At 33.8% G+C, this 27,484-nt stretch overlaps 1 protein-coding gene and 1 long non-coding RNA gene across 3 annotated transcripts in view; both read right to left on the bottom strand.

Annotated features, from left to right (window-relative positions):
* LOC133206148 (sodium-dependent serotonin transporter-like) overlaps positions 1-27,484 on the bottom strand; it is a 172,494-nt gene that overhangs the window by 131,144 nt on the left and 13,866 nt on the right. The window lies entirely within an intron of this gene.
* Positions 1,317-22,402, bottom strand: LOC133206155 (uncharacterized). Of its 2 annotated transcripts, none has more exons than XR_009723706.1 (5): positions 22,255-22,401; positions 19,358-19,453; positions 14,981-15,085; positions 14,698-14,795; positions 1,317-4,736 (listed from the first exon to the last, which is right to left on the bottom strand). It is a non-coding gene; the product is annotated as an uncharacterized LOC133206155 (long non-coding RNA). The 2 variants fall into 2 exon arrangements; XR_009723707.1 differs by lacking the exon at positions 1,317-4,736 and adding an exon at positions 7,625-7,651 and having other exon boundaries at positions 22,255-22,402.

Raw genomic sequence — 27,484 nt, 5'->3', positions numbered from 1 at the left:
TTTATGTTTCTCTCATATGACTTAAGGAGACCAGTGTATATTTTTTATAAATATAACTTGTGGTTTAAGTAGACCATTTTTCTTTCATAGTAATTTCACTTATTATGCATTAATTAACATATTGTTTCCAACCAGAATAGTTGCGGATGGTCATAAGTCAAGGTCAGCAGAAAGATATTTGTGGTAATGTGACTCAACATGATCAGTAAAAAACTTTGAATTAAACTAAAGTCATTGCACAAGTGACTTAAATAGAGAGTAGTTGCCCCAGTGGCGCAGTGGTTGGAGCGTCTGCTCTAGAGTAGCGAAGTAAGGAGTTGATCCTTACGTCGCAGGTTCAAATCCCACTGTGGGATGGGGAGACCAGTCCTTCAGATGAGACCGTATAAATTGAGGTCCTGTGTCGCAGTAGGTGCTGGCACGAAAAAAATCCCTCGATGCTCAATGGCCGTAAGTGCCGATATAGGACAAAATTTGCAGATCTCCACCAGCATGTGGTGGTGTCTCCATTTGAGTGAAAAAATCTTGAGAGGAATGTTAAACAACATACAATCAATCAATATATAGAGAGTATAAGCCCAGAGTAGCTTGTTCTGATATCCACATTTAACTCTCAATGCTGTCGCCCACGTGGTGCAGTGGAAAGAGCCAATGCTCTAGAGTCGTGGAGTTAGTTGATCCTTTTGTCACATGTTTGAATCCCACTGTTGGACGTAGAGACCGGTCCTTCGTACAAACAGAGGTCCAGTGTCGCAGTAGATGCTGGCATGAAAAAGATCCCTCACTGCCCATTGGCCCTGAGTGCCGAGCATAGGTCATTTGCAGCTCTCCATCGGCAAGTGTTGGCATCTCCATATGAGTGAAAAATTCTCCAGAGGGACGTTAAACAACAAACTCTCAATGCCCAAAACAGTTTAACCTAAAAGTGAATGCAGACATAGATTATTCTTTAGACCAAGTATAGTATATTCCATGTTGTTTTGTTGAGGACACAAAGTTCACAGTGGACATCAAGTAGTTTTTCCTGCTATTTATACCAAGCTTCTTTTAAACCATATAGTCACTGAGTGCATTCGCTTTCCAACTAATTGATGAAGTTCTGACCTATGCCTATATTTGTTTAAATTCTTTCTGATTTAAGAATACATTTGACCAGTTGAAACCAAGAGTACATGTACTACATAAAATTTCAAGGTTGTGATTAAGATTCAGTAAAAGTTATGCCCCATCCAGTATAGCAATATGTGGATGCCATGTTCAATATACATATTTGCTATCATTAAACTTGCAGAGACCATGAATCAAAATAATTCAAATGCTTAAAAATCATTTTATTTTTACTGCTAGTCAAAATACAGTCACTCAAGCATATCCTTTGTTAATTTGAAACTAGAAATATGTCCATAGGACATGAATGCCCCGCCAAGGGTATATTAGTAATGCAACATTTTAACACAAATTGAGAAAAGTGAGGTCAAGGTCAAAGGAAAGGTCAAGGTGAAAAAATATTGGTGCATTTGAATAGCTCTCATCAGTATGTATCAGCATATGAAGTTTGACACTAATTTAAGAAAAGTGAGGTCAAGGTCAAAGGAAAGGTCAAGGTCAAAAAATGTTGATGCAGTTGAGTAGCTCTCATCAGTATGTATCAGCATATGAAGTTTGCTAACACTATCTTGAATGGTATCTTTAAAACTGAGCTAAAAACTTATTTAAGAAAAGTGAGGTCAATGTCAAAGGAAAGGTCAAGGTCAAAAAATATTGATGCAGTTGAATAGCTCTCATCAGTATGTATCAGCATATGAAGTTTGACACTAATTTAAGAAAAGTGAGGTCAAGGTCAAAGGAAAGGTCAAGGTCAAAAAATGTTGATGCAGTTGAAAAGCTCTCATCAGTATGTATCAACATATGAAGTTTGATTACACTATCTTGAATGGTATCTTTAAAAACTGAGCTAAACACTAATTTAAGAAAAGTGAGGTCAAGGTCAAAGGAAAGGTCAAGGTAAAAAATGTTGATGCAGTTGAATAGCTCTCATCAGTATGTATCAGCATATGAAGTTTGTTAGAAATGTCTTGAATGGTATCTTTAAAACTGAGCTAAACACTAATTTAAGAAAAGTGAGGTCAAGGTCAAAGGAAAGGTCAAGGTCAAAAAATGTTGATGCAGTTGAATAGCTTACATCAGTATGTATCAACATGTGAAGTTTGATTACACTATCTTGAATGGTATCTTTAAAACTAAGCTAAACACTAATTTAAGAAAAGTGAGGTGAAGGTCAAAGGAAAGGTCAAGGTCAAAAAAATGTTGATACAGTTGCAAAGCTCTCATCAATATCTATCAGCATATGAAGTTTGATAAAAATATCTTGGATAGTTTCTTTGAAACTGAGCTTTGAACAGAGCTAAACGTAAAGTGTGACGGAAAACAGACGGAAGGACGGAAGACGGACATGACAAACACTATATCCCCCGGCCATATTCATGGCGGGGCATAAAAAAAATGATAGTTTAACATTTATTATTAATACCATACCAAAGCACAAGATAGTGCACTTCTTACATAATCCAATGATTCATGCTGTGATTTTACCTATTTAGATGTTTCTTATTTACAGTTCAGTATACATGATATACCAGTACAATGTGACACTAACCTAGTATCAGTTAAATGGATCATTACTATTCTGTTTTTAAGAAGTTTGCAGGGTAAAAAGTATAATAAAATAAAAATGTTGATACATTTATTGATTGCATATGCTAAAAACTTTTATAAAATATCAAACATTGTATCATATAAGCTTTTACAAATGAATTCAATACATTCAAAGGTACAAAAATCAAATTATTTTCATCCACAGTTTTATCATATTCAGTTGAACAACAGCTACATCTATTATATAAAATGTATGGTAGTTGGCACTGATGGTATATATATCCTGAGCAAAGAAAAAACATACCTAATCAAAGAATACAAAGCTCACTTCTATAAATGTTATCTACTAGTAAGGCAAAGTCTCACTCAACAAACACTCTGGTAATGTATATCACCTGGATCCAAAATCTATGCAAGTTGGTCTGGGTTAGATTTAACTGCTCAATAACCCTGAAAATGTATGTTACATCCAGCATCAGAAGCAGGATACATCATCTATGTTTACTGATCACCAAAGAGTATATTGTTACTTTGAATGAACCTTCTCTAAAAAACTGGTCATTAATCCAGAAAATCTAAGTCAAATCAAGGATTGGTACCCTGAAATATTTACATGTACATACATCATCTTTGCAGGTTTGTTCAACATAGAGTTTATAATTACATGAGAATAGGACTGCTCAAAACACTTAATCTTGTGGAGTCCCCCATGTGGCGCAAAGGATAGAGTTTGTAATCTAGAGTAAGGATTTAATCCTTAAGTCTCAGGTTCAAATCCACTTGGGATGTGGGGACCAGTCCTTCAGATTAGACCATATAAACCGAGGTCCCGCCTAGCAGTTGATGTGGGCACAAAAAAGATCCCTTACTGCTCAAGGCCCTGAGTGCAAAGTAAAGGTCAAATTTTGCAGCTCTCCACCAGCAAGTAGTGGTATCTCCATATGGATGAAAAATTCTTGAGAGGGATGTTAAACAAACAAACAAAAACAAAAAAAACACATGAGGAAAATGTAGATCAGGTCAAGCATCTGAAGTAAATCTGTTAATGTGCTTTAATCCATGCAAGTTTGTCCAGGTAGAGCTTAGGAATGAACCTTGCTCCTTAAATTTTAACTGGGATGACAATGCTAGGTATATAATAAGAACTCATCTAGACTGTCCAGAAAAGCTAAAAAATATTTTGCAATTTCTTACTTGCATGATTTAAAAAAATCTGCAATCTTAACATTATTTCAAAAAAAAATTCAACACATTTTCTAATTTTCAACAAATTCAATGCACTATGAGACGATTTAACATTTCTTAACCACATACACTGTACTTAAAGTGCAATATACATGCATTATACTGTATGTTAAATCTTTACAGTTTTCTTCAAGTACTCTAATAGTATATGAAATATGAAGATTACTAACAGTGATAAAGCTTTAAAGTCCATTGAAACAATACATAATTAGAGCAGAGCAAACACAGACCTCTAAAAACACCAGGTGCAATGGAGGAGAAAGCATTTCCTGCCATGTGCTCCTTGACATGATTGGGCAAATGGAAAAATCCACAAACAATTCAGTGTAAACAATTTTGATGAAAAACATTAGTCAACATTCAACTTAATGATCGATTGAATTTGCTATAACAATTAATTTACACGTAAGTGTACACACATGTATGCATACTAGATGAATTATTTCACAATATCCAAAATTGGACAATAATAGTTTCTAATCTAGCTAGACAACAGGAAATTTTCATTATTACTTAAATTACATGAAACTATTGAAGTCTGTGAGCTACAAATTATATCTAAAAATTATACATTTTAACAAGTGTTTACAGTTTAGTGTATTTATTATACACAAATGATGAGTTAGTAATTATTACATACTAGTAAAGTCCACAGATTGACTTCCAGATTTCAGCTCAAAGGTTTGAAGATTTTTAGTGGCTCTTTCATCATTTTTTTTTCACTAAATATTTTCATTTTTATTTTCAAGACGCTGTTTTTGTTGAGGTCTTTTAGCAGTTTGATGCAATCCAAGAACTCCAAGGGCAATTTAAGAACTCCTGAATTTCTTTCTTACCTGGAAAAAATAAAAATTTAAAAGTTTAAAATATATTCAACTTACATGAAGAAAACTAGTAAAACTAGTGATAATGTAATAGACCTTTCAGATGTTCCAAAGCAGCTACATGTATCTAATTAAAAAATATAAAGTTTGAAGTATTTAGAGTCACCTGTACTCTGAACAAGGGATATATGTATTTGACAGAAAGATGAATGAATAGACTGATCACTATAGAGCACCTTAGTCTTTTTTCAATAATCTTTATATTAGTGAAAATCAAATAGGAACTAGAGTGTTTCAAGGAATGTATATGTCACCTGCTAGGTATCGTCATTAAAGAGGTAAATAAATCTAAGAGTGGTCAGCTATTAATTTAATATTAGCATGGAGGTTCATGCATTTGCCTGCAAGGAAAAACAGGATCCAAAAGTAAAAGACTGGGATAGAATCTGGCAATCAAAGAAAATATGGTTCCCCAGTCCTCAAATGAATAATTTAATTGAAATTATGAGGAATAACTATTTATCATTTTATTAATACACATGTAGGTGCTTCCAACAATCCTCGGAGGAAAGGAATTTCAGACTGTCTTTACTTTAATTGTCACTTTGTCAGTCAACACGATTCATTGTGGAATACTGATCCCAATGTATTTTCATAGTATTTAAATATAAGTTTGTGTGGTAACTGAATTTCATACAGTTTCAAAGTATAGTATCATGAGCTCAAAAACATATATAAATGCTAATTATCAAAACCCTGCCTCTCAAAATTTTGGAGATATAAGGTGTGACAGACGGACAGACAGACACCAGGTAAAGTGATCTCTAAGTGTCGTTCTGCTCTGCAGTTGACACAAAAATGAAAGTTAGTCAATTTTTGACCATGTATATCACTTCAGTGATGAAAGGAATGCTGAAGTGGTAAGTCTATCCTAATTATTTGAAAATACGGCAACCCCATTGGTCAGAATATAATATATATGCTGTCCAGCCTTAATTTCATTGGCATAAAGCAGCACAAAACACGATTTGATTGGATGGTGCAACTTGTTTTTCTAGGGGGCGCTGTTGCAACCCTGGAAAAGAAAACAGGACTGGGGCTTGCCCCTAGGGGGCACTTACTGACCGGAAGTAAACAAACAACAGAAATAGCAATACACTAGAAATATGTCCATAGGACATGTATGCCTGCCAAGTGTATAGTAATGCAACATGAAATTTTGTGTTAGTGTATGAAGTTTGATGAGAATATCTTGAAAAGTTTCTTTAAAATTGAAATTGAAATCTAAAAAAAAATGGATATAGATGATAGATTCTCACCAAATTATGTATAGATGCATAGCCTTAGATATCAATATTTTAAATGGTTTTAAACCATGCAAAATGCAAATTGAAGGAAAGTGAGGTCAAGGTCACAGGAAAGGTCAAAAGTTTTTGAAATAGTTGAATAGGTCTTACTAATTATATATGTATCAGCATATTAAGTTTGATAAAAAATATCTTGAATGATTTCTTTAAAACTGAGCTAGTCACAAGCGTGGCGCCATGGTTAGAGTGTCTGCTCTAGAGTCGCGAAGTAAGGAGTTGATCCTTATGTCGCAGGTTTGAATCCCACTGTGGGACATGGAGACCAGTCCTTCGGATGAGACCTTATAAACCAAGGTCCCGTGTCACAGTAGGTGCTGGCATGAAAAAGACCCCTCACTGCTCAATGGCCATGAGTGCAGAGTATAGGACAGAATTTGCAGCTTTCCACTGGCAAGTGGTGGCGTCTCCATATGAGTGTAAAATTCTCGAGAGGGCCTGCAGATTACCTGTAATGATTGCGCAGCTATGTTTAGGCTTCCCGAAGCTTTAAAATGCGCTCAAAACATAATATGTCATTGCGAGGTTGGTTTTAGTTTTAATTTAAAAGTATTGAACTTAAGTACCTCCAATTTATATAGAGGATTTCCTCGGCTATGTATTAATATATTTGTTATGATATCACATGACTTTGCTGATCACGTGACGGTCATTTATAATTTTTTGATGTGTTTCATATAAATCGCTTTGGCGCAGTTGATTTACACAATAATTATTAACATTTTGTTATAAAACTAAACTCATCGTATCCTTGTGTATCCGAAATGTGCTTGGGAAAAGTCATAGTATTAGTTAGATACAAAATATTTCCAGAGAAATTCAACTTACCTACAAATTTGAGGGTATTTTCCACACAACATCGTAATCTGTATTAAAACAAAGCCAACACACATTTTTCCCAAGCAAGATTCAGTTAGAGAACAACCTCTTCTTACAGATTTCAACAAAAATTCTCAGATTAATCCTCATTCTTCACCTGCACCAGACTCTTTTATACACACTAAATAAATTCTACCTCCAACCACGGGTATAAAACAGAGTACATTTCAAAAGTATATTTTTCATAAGCATTTTGAACATGCTGAATTTCAATCAAGGGTAGGTAAGCGGTGTATTTTTAAAATATTCTGACATATACGACTTAAAAAACCTTTAACGACCCATGAATTTTGCAATAGCTACCTAGCATTTTACATGCAGTTTCAAATAAAGTGTAAAGTTCATGGCACTCTCCCCGTCATAACACCTCAAGATTTCAGTGACTTGACGTCATTTTCCATTATGACGTCATATTTTGGTAGTTCAGAGATGTGAAGGCACAGAGTGCACTGTGATATTCTACGGGAAGCCTTAACTTACCTGCATGACCAAAATCCCTACTAGGCTTTAAACTCTTCATTCTTGACCTGTTTTTCGTCAAATAAGATTTTTCCAGTTAATTAAGGTAAAATTACTAATTGTTAAAACTGTAAATGATTTTTTTTTTTAACCTGAGCCAGATTTTTACTTTTCTAAAAAGTGTCTGTATTTGACTGTTGGTTCCACCTATCTCAAGGAAATGATCTGTAAAAGTAAATGTTAGAAATCATAATCTGTTCTCTATCTACTATAATCATGAGAAAAGGTGTTGAAAATTAACAGATGGAGATAAAATCAGCATTCATATTAAAGGCTTTTTTCAATTATCAATTTATTAGTGAAAATCATAAAAGTATTAGGCAAAAAGGAAAAATAAATGTCATTAATTAACCTTGCATATCTCTACAATTTTCTGATAAGAAAATTATACCCGATAGATGCAATATAATCACCCTTTGCCTGCCCCTAAATTAAATTATGAAATTTTGATAGATTTTGATCTAGTAAGCAATAGTTTAAAACAAGGTTCTTTTAGAGGTGCCTAGGGTCGAAATTCATAGAAAAAAAACTACAAAAAACGTGAAAACCTATTTCTATCATACTGGTTTATATTTATTACAAATGTCCTCATAGTCAGCATAGCCCAGAACGATAGACCGCAGACTCTCACCATGAAATTTTTAGTGTCCTGGTTCGAAACCATTTGTTGGCACATTTTTATTTTTTCAAACTTTTTACCTGTATAACACTAAAGAACGAGTGCACTAATGGGCCCCGGTAAAATGTGACAAAATGAAGAATTAAATTAAGCATAATTTTCCATCTCAGATCATTAATTGATATCTAAACCATAAGATTCAACAAATTTTATCGCTGAAATTCATGAATATACAAAGAGCAAAGCCATACAATGTGGTAGGGGTCAGCCGACATTCGTGATTTTTTATAGTAAATCGAGGACGGTCATTCATTTCAAAGCTTTTGTTTATTGTCAGCCTAACATTGTACAAACTTGTGCGATTGACAAAAAATGCATTATACATTATTTTATAAAACTTGTGTGAAAGTAGGAAATTTGTACATGATTAGGCTTGTACTTAAAATATTAAAAATGTATGAAAAGTTCAATGTTTTTCCTATAACAAGCAAGAGCCATTACCTGTATGACCTATGTTGAACCCACCCGTGGAATAAATTATTTAAAATACTGGTAGTCACATGAGTTCTACCCAGGTAAACATTCCTCAAAGATGCTCACTGTAAAACATAACCACGTTTTGTATCATTATATCGAAGTCAAGCCGCATAGAGAAGTTTGTATGTACCGTATTTGGTTTTAGGAACACGGGATGGTTAGGAGCGTTTAGTGTCGTTAAAATGTCATCATAAATAAAAGTGTCAAACATTTTTAACATTCATGCAAGACAATGGTACTGGTATTGAAAGCCACCTAAATACACTTTTTTTCATTTTAAAATTTAAAGGAACTAATGTTAATAGTTATTGTATTATTTCAAACGCAAGCATGCAAATTTCTTAGTTTGATCACTATGGATACAGGTATCTATACAACTTCATTCGATTTTTTTCTCGGGTAAAATAGCACAAGAAGTATCATTCGGCAAAAGTGGATGCTCTTGTGTATCGAATCAACTGAGAGATATAAACCCCGTATGCAGGTGATGAAGGTATATTGCTGAATAAGTAAGGGAAGTTGACGATTGAAAAGTTAAAGTCATCACGTTTATCACAAAGCTTGGTTGTTAGATTACCATTAATGTAGAACTAAAGCAATACATGAGAAACAAGAAACTACACACATGTGACCTAAAGTCAGTGACCGGAACATATATCGGTAAGCTTTTTCTAAAGACTGAAACCAATATTGGTCCTATAGGTCATCTCATATTTTTAACTAGAAGTGTTCCTTTGATATACTATATTTTACTTAATTTCTATAGACTTACTATACCCTGAAAAAAAAGAAGGAAAACAGGAACTACCTGTTTAACGAGGTTGGATCCTGATATTTAAAGTCTTAAACTTTTTTTGTCAAGTATATTTTTAGTTTCTACACACATAGCTTAATTAAAAATCAAAACAAAAAATGGGGGTCAATATGCTTCTTTTGGCGCTACAGTTCATTTAATATGACCTTTTGGCACTGAAATTAGTGTCTTTATCAAAAATCACATCTTCGACGTTTTCCCTCCAATGTTTTCATCCAAATAAATCATGGGACAAGTTAAACTATTGGTCTACTTAAAAAAAGACACTTCAAAATTGTGACTAAGAAAAAGTTTCAAATTGCTTCGCATAATCAATTATTTGACCTTTCTGCACTCAAAAAATGTTATTTTTCTGGCATTAGAAATTTAACAAGCAAGAAAATTATTTTAAGTCTTAAACTTTTTCTAAATTTAGGCAGATTGGTCAAAGTTATCTTATATATTCAGAAAATAAAAACAAAAGTGGGGGTCTATGATGTAAATTTTTAGATATTACTAAAAAAGTATTAATTTTATGTTAAAATTGGCTCAATTTTTTCCTGGAGTTTCAGAATATATTTACTATATTTGTCACAATATAATGAAAGAATTCATAAGAAATAATTTAATAGATATTTCAGAACCAGCATAAAACATTTCACTGCAAAAAACAGCTCTGTGTGCAACCAGCGTGGAAAAATCGGAATCTAAACTTCACAGTACTGTATATATTTCAAAAGGGGAAAAAATGATCATTTTCTCCTAAAACACCTTCCGCCACAAAATATAGTTCCTGGCTTAATCCTCTTTGAATGGAATTTAATTGCGGTTTTTTCATTGGATATAGTTTAATTTGCATTGTAGAATTCAGATTTAATGTGTGAACTTAAAAATGATGCAGAATTTTATAAATAAAGGTCCAGACCAAAATCTGCTCAAAAGCTCAGGATCGAACCTCCTTAAATGACCCCGACCACCGAGGTTAATCTAAAGTTTGTCCCTGCCTACCTGAAAAACAGACTGCCTCGGGCAGTCAGTAATTTCCAACTCTGGTTATGAGATGCTAAATGTTTAATATTTACAATTAAATGCTTATATTTACATTTTTAAATTCATGATAGATTGAGAAAGTCGATAAAATCATTTCTATATTAAGTCTGTATACTGTATAGGGGGAAAATAACTCGCGGTGTTAATATTCGCTATATTCACGGTGTGAATAAATCCGTGAATTCAAGAAACAGTGAATAAGTTTTCAATAACCTACATGTTATATTTGGAAATTTGAGAATAGACTACGATAGGTAAATATACGTGCAGTGCATGGTCATTTCTGTAATTACGAATCGTACTTGTCATTCAATTATTTTAATTAAAATGCTTGACATTAATTTAGATCACCCAGCAGATAATAACCTGTATTTGTTTAAAAAAAAAACTGTTTTAACAGCCAACACTACATGTTTCATCAATCAAAACACTAGGGTCATGGGTTTTGAATACCCATACGTAACTATGTTACGACGTGTATTTGTTACCTGCATTATCATGTTTTTATCAACATTTTGGTTTTAAAAAATCATTCAAATAACTATTGAACTTGCTGATGTATATATAAATCTACCCTGTTGTTCGTGAAGTGAATACATAACGCTGATTAATGCCTTCTAGCTATGCTATGGATTAAACGGATATAGACATTGAAGGGAGGTACATGTAACCTTAGTTATATACCGATTCCGCAAATTCAACAAACCGCGATCGTGTCAGAGAGAAAAACATGAAAATTACAACCCCTGAAATTAATCCCCTATACAGTACTTCAACCGAGAAATTAGTTGAAACTGGTTCCAGAAAAGAAGATGAAAATGTTCAATAGTTTACAGACAATACTTGACACATGATGACTGAACAAGAACAGATAGCAATAAGTAATTTAAATGACTCAGGTGAATTATAACCTGTTCAATCTTGGATCCATCTTTTTTCTAATACGAGGGTTGATCCAAAAGTTCATGGAATTTAATTATTTCTAAAATTTTATTGTGATTTGATGAAAGCAAACAATAGGCATATTTATAATATAGAGTCATTATGCAACAATACTGGAAAATTTCACCACGTTCCAATTACCAATAAGGTCACATGAGCTTTCTGAACACTGATAGTTGTAAAATCCGGGGGAGACTTCGACGTAACGTCAAGTTAAGTATGTCATGTCATGTTATAGGAGCATCTCACCCTCATGTTCAATTCAACTAAGTAATTCTACAGAATATTCTGCCTTTTTCTCTTTTTTTCTCTCAAGAAAAGCCTGGGTATCCACCAATTGACTTATCTTTATATTACACTCATATTTCAAAAATACTCCCCATCTTTCCATATGATGTTCCAATTTCAGTAGCAAAGTCAAGCACAGTACGTCAGTGGTCAACATCCATCAACGCTTAATTTGTCTACGAGAAAAACAGACCCTCCAAAAGCAGCCACACCTTTAATCAACCTCCATGGAAGTTCTATTGTTCTTAAATTTCTCACGCCACTGGAAAATCAGTTGCTAAATGCATTTTTCTCCAGCCTGTATCAGTAGTATACCCCTTTAAGTCAGAGTGTTCCTAAGATTTTAACAAAACTTATAACTTGACTGAAATGTGACGTTCTCTAACAATTAAAAGATGAACAAGAAATCATCAACTAATAATCTAAATATCAAGTTAAATCAGTAAAACTCTCACAGACAGGTATATAAGTGGTCAAGCAATCGTAATAATGACAAAATTCTCATTTTATTTGCCACTTAGCGCAGGTTTTTTCTTATATCACATATTAAGAATTAAAATGATAATGAACGAGTAAATGTCTCCCCTGCATTTTAAAACATCCTTTGCTATGGCAACTGCCATAGAGTTACTATCATTAATATTTAAAATATTTTTTTATTAAAAAAATTCAACAAGTGTCTATATTTTTATTTGTAATTTTCAACCACTTTCACTAAGAAATAAATAATAATAAGAAGAAATTCCATGAACTTTCGGATCAATCCTCGTACATGTCAGTCATTAAATTTATATAATATACAGTATGCATAAGGGAGACCAAATGTATTAATACTGCATTAAGGAGACCAACCACTATCCATATGTAAATCAGTATTCAACCACTTTCACTAATAAAAAAATAAAATATGAAGAAATTCCATAAGCATTTGGATCAACCCTCGTACATGTCAGTCATTAAATTTATATAATATACAGTATGCATAAGGGAGACCAAATGTATTATTACTGCATTAAGGTGACCAACTACTCTCCACATGTAAATCAGTATTCAACCACTTTCACTAATAAATAAAAAAAAAATATGAAGAAATTAGTGATGAGACATCGGTTAATTTTCATAATCGATCATCGGTTGGAATTGGTTACTGCTTCTGATGCGATTTCACCGATTATAATCGGATTTTTTGTATACAAAAAGCAGACTATTACAATAATTTCATTTATTTCTTTAACATGAATATATAAAATACATAATATATTATTTTCTTTGTTGTTTTGCTTCTTTTACACTTTCTAGACCTAAAAATATTTACAGTGGACACCCAACATGGCTGCCTAGCGGCAGAAAACGAACTTCAAAAAGTTGTGGGGGGAATTGATCACTCTATATTTAAGGTAAATGTTGACTAAGTTGCATATTTTATAACTCAAATAAAAGATACAATTAATATTTTTTGAATAAAAAGAATCAGCTGATTGATCAAACCAAAGAGCAAACACAGATTTGGCAGAAAAAAAATTCACCCGGGGGTAAATTGAATGGGTCGGTCGGGTTATTACAGGAAACAAAAATAATTTTTTTTAGGCCCTATATATGCATCTTCGGTTCTTAATCACCTCTGCTTCGTGCTAGTTGGCTAGTATCAGATGCAGATGCCATTTTCTTTCATTAAGAAGAAATAAATTTTAAACCAGAAATGGATAATTCCGGAATGTATTGTATTAGAAGTATGTTTCCGATGATCGATTATGAAAAACTATAATCGATCATCGGAATCAGTAGCATTTTTTTGTTGACAATCGATGTTTTCTGATTATCGGTATAACACTAGAAGAAATTCCACGAACTTTTGGATCAACCCTCGTACATGTCAATCATTAAATTTATATAATATACAGTATGCATAAGGGAGACCAAATGTATTATTACTGCATTAAGGAGACCAACTACTATCTACATGTAAATCAGTATTCAACCACTTTCACTAATAAATAAATAAAATATGAAGAAATTCCATGAACTTTTGGATCAACCCTCGTACATGTCAGTCATTAAATTTATATAATATACAGTATGCATAAGGGAGACCAAATGTATTATTACTGCATTAAGGAGACCAACTACTCTCCACATGTAAATCAGTATTCAAAACTTGAGATTTTAATACCCTAATAATTTACATGTTTAGTTACATGAACTAAATCTATTTACCTTTGTCATAACGCAAGAACTGTTTTACATTCAGCCAACTTTAACATTACACATGCATACAGTGTATGCCATGCATTAGGAAGATCAGATGCATTATTTCAACATTAAAGAAACCAACTACAATGGAACAATTAGACAGTATTCCAAAAAGTTCATTCCAATACCATAGTAATTTCCCTTAATTTGTTTGCATTTAGATGACTTAAATCAATTTATCTCAGCCAGAATTGGAACAAAAAAACTAATCATAAAAGTGGCCAAACACATGAACAGACAGATGGACATGATGATTCCTATGCTTATATACTCCCAAAGTTGCCAAAGTAGAGCAGATGCAGTGGTTAGAGCGTCTACTCTAGAGTTGCGGAGAAAGAAGCTGATCCTTACATCGCGAGTTTGAATCCCACTGTGGGACATGGAGACCCATTCTTCAGATGAGACAGAGGTATTAACCGAGGTCCCATGTCACAGTAGGTGCTGGCTCGATAAAGATCCCTCAATGCTCAATGGCCGTAAGTGCTGAGTATAGGACAAAAATTTGCAGCTCTCCACTGACAAGTGGTGGCGTCTCCATATGAGTGAAAAATTCTCAAGAGGGACGTTAAACAACAAACACTCTACACCCAAAACTTTGTTTGCAGAAGATTTTGTGATACATGCTTTACAAGTATACATATTGTTCATAAGGGAATAAAAATGCTATAATATATCATTAAGGAAAGCAACTGAAATTAAATGTGCACTTCTAATTGAACTAAACAAAATTACCCTTTGTCAGAATGTAGATTTATAAACAGGAAGGCTGTTTTTCTTCATTTTTTCCATGTCAGATTCAGACTGTTCTTGAAAAAATTCTGGCATTCACCCTGTAAAAGTGAACAGTGCAGATAATAAAGAGCTTCTAAATAAACTGCATACTATTTAAATGATCCACTTAAAAGGGATAACAAATGCATTTAACTCCATCAAGTATCAGTACATGTATTTTAATTGTGATATTTTAATATCCTCGTAATTTACATGTTTAGTTTCATTAAATAAATCTATTTACCTTTGTCCAATGACCAATGAGCACAAGCACTGATTTTTCCTCTTTTTTCTTAACGGAATCACCAGGGCCAGTCTGCGGTCCATATGATTCTGGCATATGTACACTCTGTAAAATGCATATTTGTACCATGTACAGGCATATGAACAATATTTCTATACTACATACATGCCTCATTAAACTTAATAACCTTTTTTTTCCAAAATTCATTATTCATAGTCTTTTGCTGTTAGCAAAATTTAACAAAAACTATACCGTATATATACTTGCCTATAAGGTGGTCCACCTATAAGTCAGTTGTATTTTTTGAGGTTATTTTGGTGGGATTTGCTACTGACCCGCTTATAAATTGGTACAACTTTTTGCCAGAATCAATTGACAATTTCAAATCAATGCTCTGATGTTTTAACCTGTCTCAAAATACTAATCTTTTTATGACTCACCTATAAGCTGGACATAGAGTATATACAGTACCTGCATTATACATGCATTAGGAAGACCAAATGCATTATTGCAATATTAAAGAGACCATTGTGGCAAATGAAATCAATGTATGAATTGTATTCAAAACTACGGGTGTACTAATTTGTCTGAAGTATATCATGATATAATGTGATACACAAAGACTTTAACAGGATATGTACATATACCCACATGCCTAAATGTAACAACAGGAATTATCGTTCTACAATAATTTATTGAAATTGCCAATATGAATAAACAAAAGCAAACTTTGTTTCGATTGTATGAACTTTAAGTTTTCTTTTTCCACTACGGTCAGATAATCTAACTATCCCCCCTGGTTGGCTACCGGGTCCTTCGTTAGACTGCCTTATCGGACATGATATTTACTGAAGATTTGATTTTTGGTACTGACTTTTATACTCAAAATAATGTCTTTAATTGTTTAATTTCTTGAGGTCAATATCACTTTGATGTGTTCAGTGTTTACTCTGATATGTAATGATGTGTATAAGCGTGTATTTTCGATAATTTAAATTTCTAGTACAGTAATCGTCCCCAAGCTGCTGTTTCATTATCGTGTCATAGTATCTCTGAGAGTGCATTTTATTAACACCTCCAAATCACCTGGCCTGCGTAATTAAATTTAACTACCAAAAACAACAGCTTGGGACTAATAAGGTGTGATTATCAGCAATGGTCCCATGAAGCCTGTGCTAGACCTAACGGAAACGTTCAACAGACCGTAAAATTAGCATAATGGGATTATTGTGTACTAAGGTGTGAATTCAGTGGAGCCAGAATTTGTTGGACTTCGAGATAACGCATGTGTTTATAGCACTTGGGACCGTAAATCTACTTCGAGATAAGCGAGGTATTCGAGATTTCCGTGTTCGAGATACCGGGGTTTTTTAAAATCATAAATATAATAAAAACGGCTGGGACCGTTGATTCACTTCGAGATATCCGTGGTATTCGACATACCGGTGTTCGAGATACCGAAGTTTACCTGTATATCGATACATATCTAGATTAATGAATATATCGTATCAAAAACAAGAGGCCCATGGGCCACAACGCTCACCTGAGCACATTGGCTAGGAAAAAGCACAAATCACTTCAGTATTGAAAAGTTTAAAGGGGAGGGGGCTTGGATTTTGAACTACCTGAGGATGCTTCCATATCAATATAACAAATGGCTTTACTGTTCTTGAGCAGAAGATTTTTAAAGATTTTTTTCCTATATATTCCCTTGTTAAAAATTTGATCCCCCATTGTGGACCCTCCCTAACCCCCCCCCCCCCCTCCATCATTTGAACAAACTTGAATCTACACTACCTGAGGATGCTTCCATATCAATATGACTAAACATGGCTTTTCTGTTGATGAAAAGATTTTTTCCTATATATTCCTATGTAAAAATTTGATCCCACATTGTGGCCTCACCCTACCCCTGGGGTTTATGATTTGAACAAACTTGAATCTACATTACCTGAAGATGCTTCCATATCAGTATGACAAAACATGACTTTGCTGTTCTTGAGAAGAAGATTTTTGAAGTTTTTTCCTATGTATTCCTATGGAAAACTATGATCCCCCATTGTGGTCCCACCCTACCCCCAGGGGTCATGATTTGAACAAACTTGAATCTACACTACCTGAGGAAGCTTCCATATCAATATGACAAAACATGGCTTTGCTGTTCCTGAGAAGAAGATTTTTCAAGTTTTTTTTCCCTATATATTCTTATGTAAAACTATGATCCCCCATTGTGGCCCCACCCTACCCCCAGGGGTCATGATTTGAAAAAACTTGAATCTACACTACCTGAGGAAGCTTCCAAATCAGTATGACAAAACATGACTGCTGTTCTTGAGAAGAAGTTTTTTCCTATGTATTCCTATGTAAAACTTTGATCCTCAATTGTGGCACCACCCTAACCCTGGGGGTCATGATTTGAACAAAGTTAAATCTACACTATCTGAGAATGCTTCCATATCAATATGACTTAACAAGGCTTTGCTGTTCTTGAGAAGAAGATTTTTCAATTTTTTTTTCTGTATATTCCTATGTAAAACTTTGATCGCCCCTTGTGGCCCCACCCTACCCCGAGGGGTCATGATTTGATACAAACTTGAATCTTCACTACCTGAGGATGAATCCACATCAATATGACTAATTGTGACTTTGTTGTTCTTGAGAAGAAGATTTTTCAAGATTTTTTTCTACATATTTCTATGTAAAATTTTGATCCCCCATTGTGGCCCCACCCTACCCCTGGGGGTCATGATTTGTACAAAATTTAATCTACACTACCTGAGAATGATTCCATATCAATATGACTAATTGTGGCTTTGTTGTTCTTGAGAGAAAGGTTTTTAAAGATTTTTTTTCTATAAATTCCTACGTAAAATTTTGATCCCCCATTGTCCCCCCCCCCCCCCGCCCGGGGGTCATGATTTTGTACAAACTTGAATCTACACTACCTGAGGATGCTTCCATATTATAAATTATGACTAATTGTGGCTTTGTTGTTTTTAAGAAAAAACAATTTCAAGATTTGTCCTACATATTTCTATGTAAAACTTTGATCCCCCATTGTGGCCCCACCCTACCCCTGGGGGTCATGATTTGAACAAACTTGAATCTGCACTACCTGAGGATAATTCCATATCAATATGCCTAATTGTGGCTTTGTTGTTCTTGAGAAAAAGATTTTTAAAGATTTTTTCTATATATTCCTATGTAAAACTTTGATCCCCCCTTGTGGCCCCATCCTTACCCTGGGGGTCATGATTTGAACAAACTTGAATCTACACTACCTGAGGATGATTCCATATCAATATGACTAATCGTGGCTTTGTTGTTCTTGAGGAGAAGATTTTTAAAGATTTATTCCTATATATTCCTATGTAAAACTTTGATCCCCCATTGTGGCTCCACCCTACCCCAGGGGGTCATGATTTGAACAAACTTGAATCTACACTATGTAATGAAGGTCTCACCTAAGTTTCAACTTTTACAGCCCAGTGGTTCTTGAGAAGAAGATTTTTAAAAGATACCACTAAATTTTCACTAATTCTTAATTATTTCCCCTTGAAAGAGGGTGTGGCCCTTCATTTGAACAAACTTGAATCCCCTTTACCCAAGGATGCTTTGTGGCAAGTTTGGTTGAAATTGGCCCAGTGGTTCTTGAGAAGAAGATGAAAATGTGAAAAGTTTACGACAACGACGACAGACAACGGACAAATTTTGATCAGAAAAGCTCACTTGAGCCTTTGGCTCAGGTGAGCTAAAAATAACTTAATTCCAATACATTTTGGGCAGGCAGTTTTTTTTATGTAATTCTGTGAAAAACTTGGGAATTTCAATCACCAAAGATTATATTTACCGGTAACTGTTTTGAATTAAAACTGATCAAAAATTATATAATCATTAAGGAGGTAGCACATCTTAAATGATTATTACAAAATCATAAAAATACATAGACAACTTTACTTAACATGTTGATTTCACAGTCAAGAAAAGTTTGAATTTGAAGTGTAATTTTTAAAGACGGTGAGACAAAAAATTAAAAATGAGTAAAAAACAATTATTATTTTTATAAAATTCATGCATAATGATTTATAAGACTTTTTTAACAGAATTGTTAAAGAATTCAATATATTGCATATCGCATTAAAAAATATCTTTTTTTTTTTTTTTTTTTTTTTTTTTGCTCAATACACAGCCCTAGCAAAAATGATATACAACAAGGACTTTGATTGGATTATTAACATTTATTCGATTGATCATAATTATTAACTGTTATTGCACTTTCATTTTCAAAATGTTGTTAGGTACATTGTTTGTTCACTCTTTTGCATTGATATTATAATTTATAAAAGAGTATTTTAGCAGAAAAAATTATCAATTTACCTTTCTTGGAATAAAGACATGTTGACCCTTGAGCTGAGATTTTCTCTCTTTCCATAGATTTGTTACACTGGGGTCCACATGATTCTAGCAGAGACCCTGTAAAAAAGGACTTAACTATGGAAAAGCATGAAAAATATATGCCTATTATACATATCTTAAATTCTAATGAAAACAATGTTTTTTAATTAAGATCCATATATTTCTAATGATTGACATAATACAAATTCAAAATAAAATATGCATGTCTATATTATACACTGTACCTTAAGCAGACCAACTGCATTATTACATCCTTCAGGAGACCAACTTAAATCAATGTTTGAGAACTACTTGTGAGAACAATAAATTTGTCTACTTTACAGTACTAAATGTACATGGAATCTATAGGATCATGTTACTTTAATTGACCTGCCTTAGTTCAACACAGTAATCTAACAAAGAAATTGAGCCAAAACAACATTTTAAGACTTTTTGAACAGTGCATGTTCCTATCATTTCAAAACCATTACCAGTAAAAATGCTAATACATGTATAGGAAAATGATGACAATTAATTAATATTGTACTTTCAGGTATATTAGATGAATTAATCTGATTCGTCAAGAAACATTTGTTAAAAAGCACTATTATCCGCTGAATAATGAAGCCACGCCCAGTGTCGCAACAGTCAACATTGCTTGACGACGGGTGATATTCCAAAAAATAGTGACTGCGCAGATTTATGCACTCAAGGTTCACTATTATTTGTATTTGTATAAAACATTCAGTATAATATAATAAATATTGCATGTAGTTGAGTGTAATATTGAACATTTTCACCCCTCGAAAACCAAATACGTCAAAAAGGGGATGGGTTTCTTTTCCAACTTCTACATTGTTTCGCCCCTGCAAAAACTGGTATAGACCTTGGAAATGTTTAAACGGGCTAAGAGAAATCAAATGCATCAAGAGTACTTAATTGTTTTTACCCAAGTTACATGCCAAAAAAGATTCAGAGAGACGTCACATAAAGTTAACGTTGATTTGAACTGAAGTTAGGGTGTCAAAAGTCTTTCACGTCCAAAAGTGACATTGATCATGTGTGGTAGATAATAAACTCCTACGGGCTAAATATGCTGCCATAATCAAGTGAGGATCTTTCCCTAATCCTATATATAAATCCATTTAGTAAAATATTATATGCACTTAAGCAGCTGTTTATGACATTGTAAAATTATATAAACAAGACCGGTTTATATAATTTATATCAATTTATATAATTAATAATATAATTTATATAATTTTATCAAGATAAGTGTATGGGGTAGAGGGAGCAGACATTGAGAATCAATGTTGTCGGACCTCATGAAACTAAACTAACAGTCTTCCAAATAACCCGGGAGTCCAATGCCAGGGATCTGTTAAATTTGCAGCTGGGCATGTAAAAATTGCCAAATTACATGTCCGAAGAGGGCATATGTGAATCTTCTTTCATTGTACGATCTTTACTTGCCATTTACTCTGTCCTACCCCCATTATTCGCTTAAACGTTGCTATATGTAATTTCGATGGATTGCCTGTCTACATTCTCGATACGACCTGTCAAATGATTGTCAATCTAATCATTGAAGTGTTTAGTTTAACCTATTTGTTTTCTCGAAGTTGCTTGCTAAATTACGAGATGTTCATCAATGCCACATACTGTGGCACTACAGTCATGATCCCATTTCTGAAATTCAGTTCAGCTAAACCGGCCAACAAATGACCAGCATGCAACTCAAAAGTTATTTATGAACACAAACGCTTTAGAGAATGGCAATCACAGGCCATGGTTGGTTTACGATGCTGAAAAAATTAATATAAAACCTTTATACCTAACATGCCTAATGGGTTTTTTTTGTTGCACAATACTGGTAAATGTAAGAATTTTGAGTAGGACATGTACAAATTAGTATGGGCTGGGTAAAAATGATAGGTCTACATGCCCGAAGGGCATGTGCTGAAAAAGAATTGTTGTGAAGACTGAACTAAAGCGACAGCGCCAGGTGATCATATAAAGTCCCCTTTATTACATAATAATTTGGCAAATTATCAACACATCAAGCTAAAATTTCCAACATATCTTAACGGTGAGAATTTTTATTTTTTAAGTTGAAACCTCGTGACCTGTGAAAAAAATGAAATTTGTATCCCATCTAAAGTCTTAAAATGTATCAAGGTAATTTTCGATACAAATTTGTGGTTTGGGTTATAAATGAAGGATAAAACCAGAGACCTCGGAATGGAATACTCGGAAGTCTCTGGTTTTATTCTACCCCCAACTGGAAGTTGTATCCCATCTAAAGTCTTAAAATGTATCGAGGTAATTTTCGTGGAATAAATGAGTGCTTTACAATAAAGAGACTCGACCAGAGACATCTGAAACGACTTATTTGACAAGAAAAAAGTCTCTTGAAGCGAACGATGTCATTTTAAAGTAGGTTAATGATTGATAATGATACATGAACAAAATACGAGCTTGAAGCAGGGGTGCCTGAAATTGAGTTAGATACCTTGTGGTAAAAATAAGTAGGGGTGCACCGTATATGAAACAAGTGCCTGTGATTGATAGTCTGAAATTTCTCTTCACCTAAATATTAAAAGCTTGCAGTGATCGCTATAAATCTATACAATAGTCAAGTTACATATGGTAAACTAACATAAAAACAAGATTACAACAGTCATGATTACAGAAGGTATATTTTGAAGACTCTAGGTCAGTAGGTGAATGTAAACAGGTAAACACACGTGGGACAGTCACCGCAAATATGAACCACAAAACGACTTATAACATTAAAATGTAAATATTCATCTGCACATAGATTTTGCATAATAATAATAATTTTTAAAAGTGTAAATTAAAATATAAAATAAACAAACCTCAAACCTTGTAACAAGGCTTGTTTCCCTACAATCTTATTCTGGTTCTCTGTGGTTCACTGAAAATGCAGGGAACCAGGCTGCGTTATTAACTCGTACACAGATTTGTTGATACGAATAAACCTATAAACATATATACGAAATAAAATATTATCATAAAAAATGAAGAATTCAAATTGCTTGAAAAATTATCTTTATGTAGTTTATAATAAATGGTTGTAATTGTTTATTAATTTCTATCTATCCATTAAAATTTGATACGTATATCAGCTTAATATGTATCCGTCTGAACAATTATTGTTATTACACTCCCTGTCACATCTTCATAGTTAAGCCTGTAAGCATGGTAAGTAGGAATCAATTTCAGTTGAAGGGGACCAAAACCAAACATTTTTCAGTTTCATTTGGTGGGGAGGGGGGGGGGGGGTATAAACCTCAAATGATTATTTTATCTCTGTCACTGAACTGCTGAAAATAATGAAGGGAACTAGGCTGCGACAATGATTTGTTGACTGAATTAAAATACGAAATAAATTATCATAAATACGAAATAAAATAATTTCATGAAAAAATGAAGAATTTCCAATTGCTTAAAAAAAAGAAGCTTTTCATGTATGTGATTTACAATAAATGGTTGTACTTTTATATTTTCTATATATCCATTAAAATTTCACAGTATCAGTATTTCACTATTTGTAAACATTAACAATAATATTAAATAAATGCTACACTCACTGTGGCTTTGACTGAGTTACTGTCACATCTTCATAATTAAACTAGAATATTCCCTTCCGTAAATATTGCTATATATATCTGAACTGTTACCAATTCATCTTTCTTTGGTGAAAGAAAACCTCAGGGATGGAGAATAGGCCCGTACGTAATTTAGTTGGAGGGGGGGGGGGGGGGGGTGAGCACAACCAAACAACATTTTTCAGTTTCAGGTTGGGGGAGGCTACAAACCAAAAAATTTTTAATAAGCAAAAGAAAAATACATTATCAGAGGTTATTATTGAGGGGGCCCAAAAGCAAAAGAAAAATAGATCATCAGAGGTTATTATTGAGGGGGCCCAAGCATAAAGGAGCAATGTTTTCTATAGTATACCTAAATTTCAGCAAAATTACAGGGGGCCTGCCCCCCCCCCCCCCCCGTTCCTTCAGCCATGTATTGTATCAAATCTGCTTCACCCTGATTCAGATTTTTTTTTACAGCATATATATTCTATTAGCAGAGGACCACATTATATTAATAAACAATTATTAAATTACAGCTATTTTTTTCTTACAGGGTCTGTTTCATTCATACTATATCATGATGATCATGTCCTGCATGATGTTTACAGAAAGTTTAATTTAAATTTTTAAGCTCGAAATAGCTGCGTCAACTTGCGAGACTATTTTTTCAACGTTCGGCCTAATCTTTAAATATTTAATTTGTTTGTGGACTTGCATAAAAGAATTTAAAAAAATATAGGGGCCTATCATTTAACTTTATTTCGAATTTCCTTCAGGATTTTATATACCGAACTATAGTCTAACGATTATTTAAAATCATACTTTTTCTCTTGAAAGCTAAATTACTAGGCAAAAAAAAAAAACCCCAAAAAACCAAACGAATGTTTGTCTTGTGTATTCTTAATTACAACTTATTACTGTATCATTTTAGTTACTTACCCAAATTTCTCAACATCCATGGTGTTCAGAGGTCATTTTCTGAAAACTGAAGGGGCATTCCGATGGCATTCGGAACAAATGACGGAAAGCACTTGCTAAGAATTCAAAACATGGTTCATAAATTTACAATATTTTTCCTTTTTAGGTTTTTAACATAAAACATGGAAAACTAAGTTAAAGAAACACTCATTTGAACAAATCAAAAGCGGAAAAAATATATATGCTAGATTTTTTGTTTAATTGCATGTTTTTCATGGTCTCCAAAATGCAGAAAAATTATCCTTTGAAATTATACGTAGGTTATAAATTCTTTTCTTTTTTAGGGAAGATGATAGAAATTAGACAACTTTTGAATGTTAAATAACAGAGTTAAAGATTAATAATATTTAATGGCAGACTGTTTATTTATCTACAAAAAGACATTTGCAATACTGATGAGGTCAAAATAATAGGGAGACCGAAAAAGGTCGCCTTAATCCAGTGGTCTCCCTAAGCCAGAAAATATATCCTCCTTGGTCTCCTAAAGCCATATGTCATATATATATATATATATATATATATATATATATATATATATATATATATATATATATATATATATATATTTCTAATTGTTTTAGGTAAAGCTTTTAACTGTTTTTGAGATATTTGGCCATATTTAGTTTGGGGTGGGGTGGATGTTTACCTCCATGGGCCATGGCCTGCATTATGCCATTGTGTCATGACACAAAGAACAAGATTATAGGTCTATATGGTTAAGAGTAAAGCTTAAATGTTTTGAGATATTTGTTCATTTCCAGTTTCAGCAAGTGGGAATGACCTCCAGGAGTCATGATCTATATACCATTTTATGTGTCATGACACACGATTCTTTAATCTGGTTTAGGGATTTCATTTGAGATACTTGCCTGTATACAGTCTCCCATGCAGAGTTATCGTCCATTCCTCTCTCAGACCTACAGTGAATGTATGCCATGATAGTAGGGCATGTCTTTCTGTTGTTAGCTAGACTTAAGACAATAAATCCAGGTAAATCCACTTTCAACAATATTCACTTAACACCACATAATAGCTTGCCTATATGAAATATCAATCCTTCACAAAAACACCATGTGCGTGCACATCAAAGAGCATGGTAAAATTAGTATCACTGTTGTGGGAAAGGGTGCTTGTAATTTAATTTTCCAAAGAGGGGTAGTCAAGGCAAATATGACAGGAAATCAAATGAATTTGGAGTGTGTATTTGGACGAAGTCAATTGGGGTCACCCGGGTGGGGTTGGAAAATAACCCCACCCCCCCATTATATACTGAATAGTAATTTTTATGCCCCTGTATCGAAGATTCGGGGATATATAGTTTTTGCCCTGTCCGCCGTCCGTCTGTCTGTTTGTCTGTCCGCAAAAACTTTAAACTTGCCCATAACTTTTGATTGGTTGGACAACACCTTTCTTTGGATACCATTATATTTGACCTTTTGACCTTGACCTAGGACCCACTTTTGCAAAATTTTATGAGACTTTAATCTTGGTCATTATTTTTGAACAGTTGGTGCTTGGGCTTTCAAACTTCACATGTGTATTCCTTGTGACAAGACCTTCCATTGAACAACAGCAACTTTGACTCTTTGACCTTCACCTTGGAGTTTGACATACTTTTGAAAAAAACTTTAACATTGGCCATAACTTTTGAACAGTTTGTCCTAGGGCTTTTATTTTGCACATGTGTATTTCTTGTGACAAGACCTTCCTTTAGATACCAGCAACTTTGACCTTTTGACCTTGACCTAGGAATTTGACCTACTTTTGAAAAACTGTAACCCTGGCCATAATTTTTGAACGGTTGGTCTAGGACTGTCGTACTTCACATGTGTAATCCTTGTAACACGACCTTCCTTTGGATACCAACAACTTTGAACTTGACCTAGGAGTTTGACCTACTTTTAAAAAACTTTAACAATGGCCATAACTTTTGAACGGTTGGTGCTAGGGCTTTCAATCTTCAAATATGTAATCCTTGTGATAAGACCTTCCTTTAGATACCAACCATATTGACCCCTGGACTCTTTGACCTTGACCTAGGAGTTTGACCCTCTTTTGAAAAACTTTAACCTTAGCCATAACTTTTGAAGGATACGTTGGTCTAGAGCTGTCGTACTTCACATGTGTAATCCTTGTAACACGACCTTCCTTTGGATACCAACAACTTTGAACTTGACCTAGGAGTTTGACCTACTTGTGAAAAACTTTAAAATTGGCCATAACTTTTGAACGGTTGGTGCTAGGGCTTTCCATCTTCACATATGTAATCCTTGTGATAAGACCTTCCTTTAGATACCAACCATATTGACCCCTGGACTCTTTGACCTTGACCTAGGAGTTTGACCCTCTTTTGAAAAACTTTGACCTTAGCCATAACTTTTGAAGGATACGTTGGTCTAGAGCTGTCGTACTTCACATGTGTAATCCTTGTAACACGACCTTCCTTTGGATACCAACAACTTTGAACTTGACCTAGGAGTTTGACCTACTTGTGAAAAACTTTAAAATTGGCCATAACTTTTGAACGGTTGGTGCTAGGGCTTTCCATCTTCACATATGTAATCCTTGTGATAAGACCTTCCTTTAGATACCAACCACTTTGACCCTTTGACTTGACCTAGGAATTTGACCTTCTTTTGAAAAACTTTAACCTTGGCCATAACTTTTGAACGGTTGGTCTATGACTGTCGTACTTTACATGTGTAATCCTTCTCACACGACCTTCCTTTGGATACCAACAACTTTGACCCTTTGAACTTGACCTAAGAGTTTGACCTACTTTTGAAAAACTTTAAAATTGGCCATAACGTTTGAACTGTTGGTGCTACGGCTTTCATACTTCACATGTCCATTCCTTGCGACAAGACTTTCCTTTGGATACCAACAATTTTGGCATTGACCTTAACCTTGGAGTGTGACCTACCTTTAAAAAACTTTAACCTTGGCCATAACATGTGAATATTTGGTTCTATGGCTTTCACATTTCACGAACATGTGTATCATTTGTGACAAGACCTTCCCTTGGGGCCCCATTTGACCTTGACGTTTTACTTACTTTTAAAAAACTTTAACCTTTACCATAACTTTTGAATAGTTGGTGCTAGGGCTTTCAAATTTCATAGGTATATTCCTCGAGACAAAATCTTTCTTTGGGTACCAACATTTTTTCGGCACGTCAGTTTACCCAAATGGACCCAAATGGAACCAAAATGGACCCAAATGGAAATCAAAATGGACCCAAATGGAAATCAAATGGACCCAAATGGAAACCAAATTGAATATTAAATATATATTATCGTATTATCAAGTTGTTACTTATTTTAAGTTTTTTTTTATTTTAAATACGAATTAATTTTCTTAAGTATTATACAACTACAAATATTTATTGGCGCAAACACAATTATGTTCAGACATAAATACACAATATTCTAGTATAAATTTTGAGGCTATACATAATTACAAATCATACTATCATTTGTACAATAATTATGTAATGCAATCATTTCTAGATTTATAT

Source organism: Saccostrea echinata, unplaced genomic scaffold (assembly GCF_033153115.1).
Source record: "Saccostrea echinata isolate AGI-Se365-2 ecotype Australia unplaced genomic scaffold, CSIRO_AGI_Sech_v1 ptg000054l, whole genome shotgun sequence".
NCBI classification, from domain to species: domain Eukaryota; kingdom Metazoa; phylum Mollusca; class Bivalvia; order Ostreida; family Ostreidae; genus Saccostrea; species Saccostrea echinata.
The sequence above is the reverse complement of the archived record's forward strand: the minus strand, read 5'-3'. Positions and strand labels throughout refer to the sequence as shown.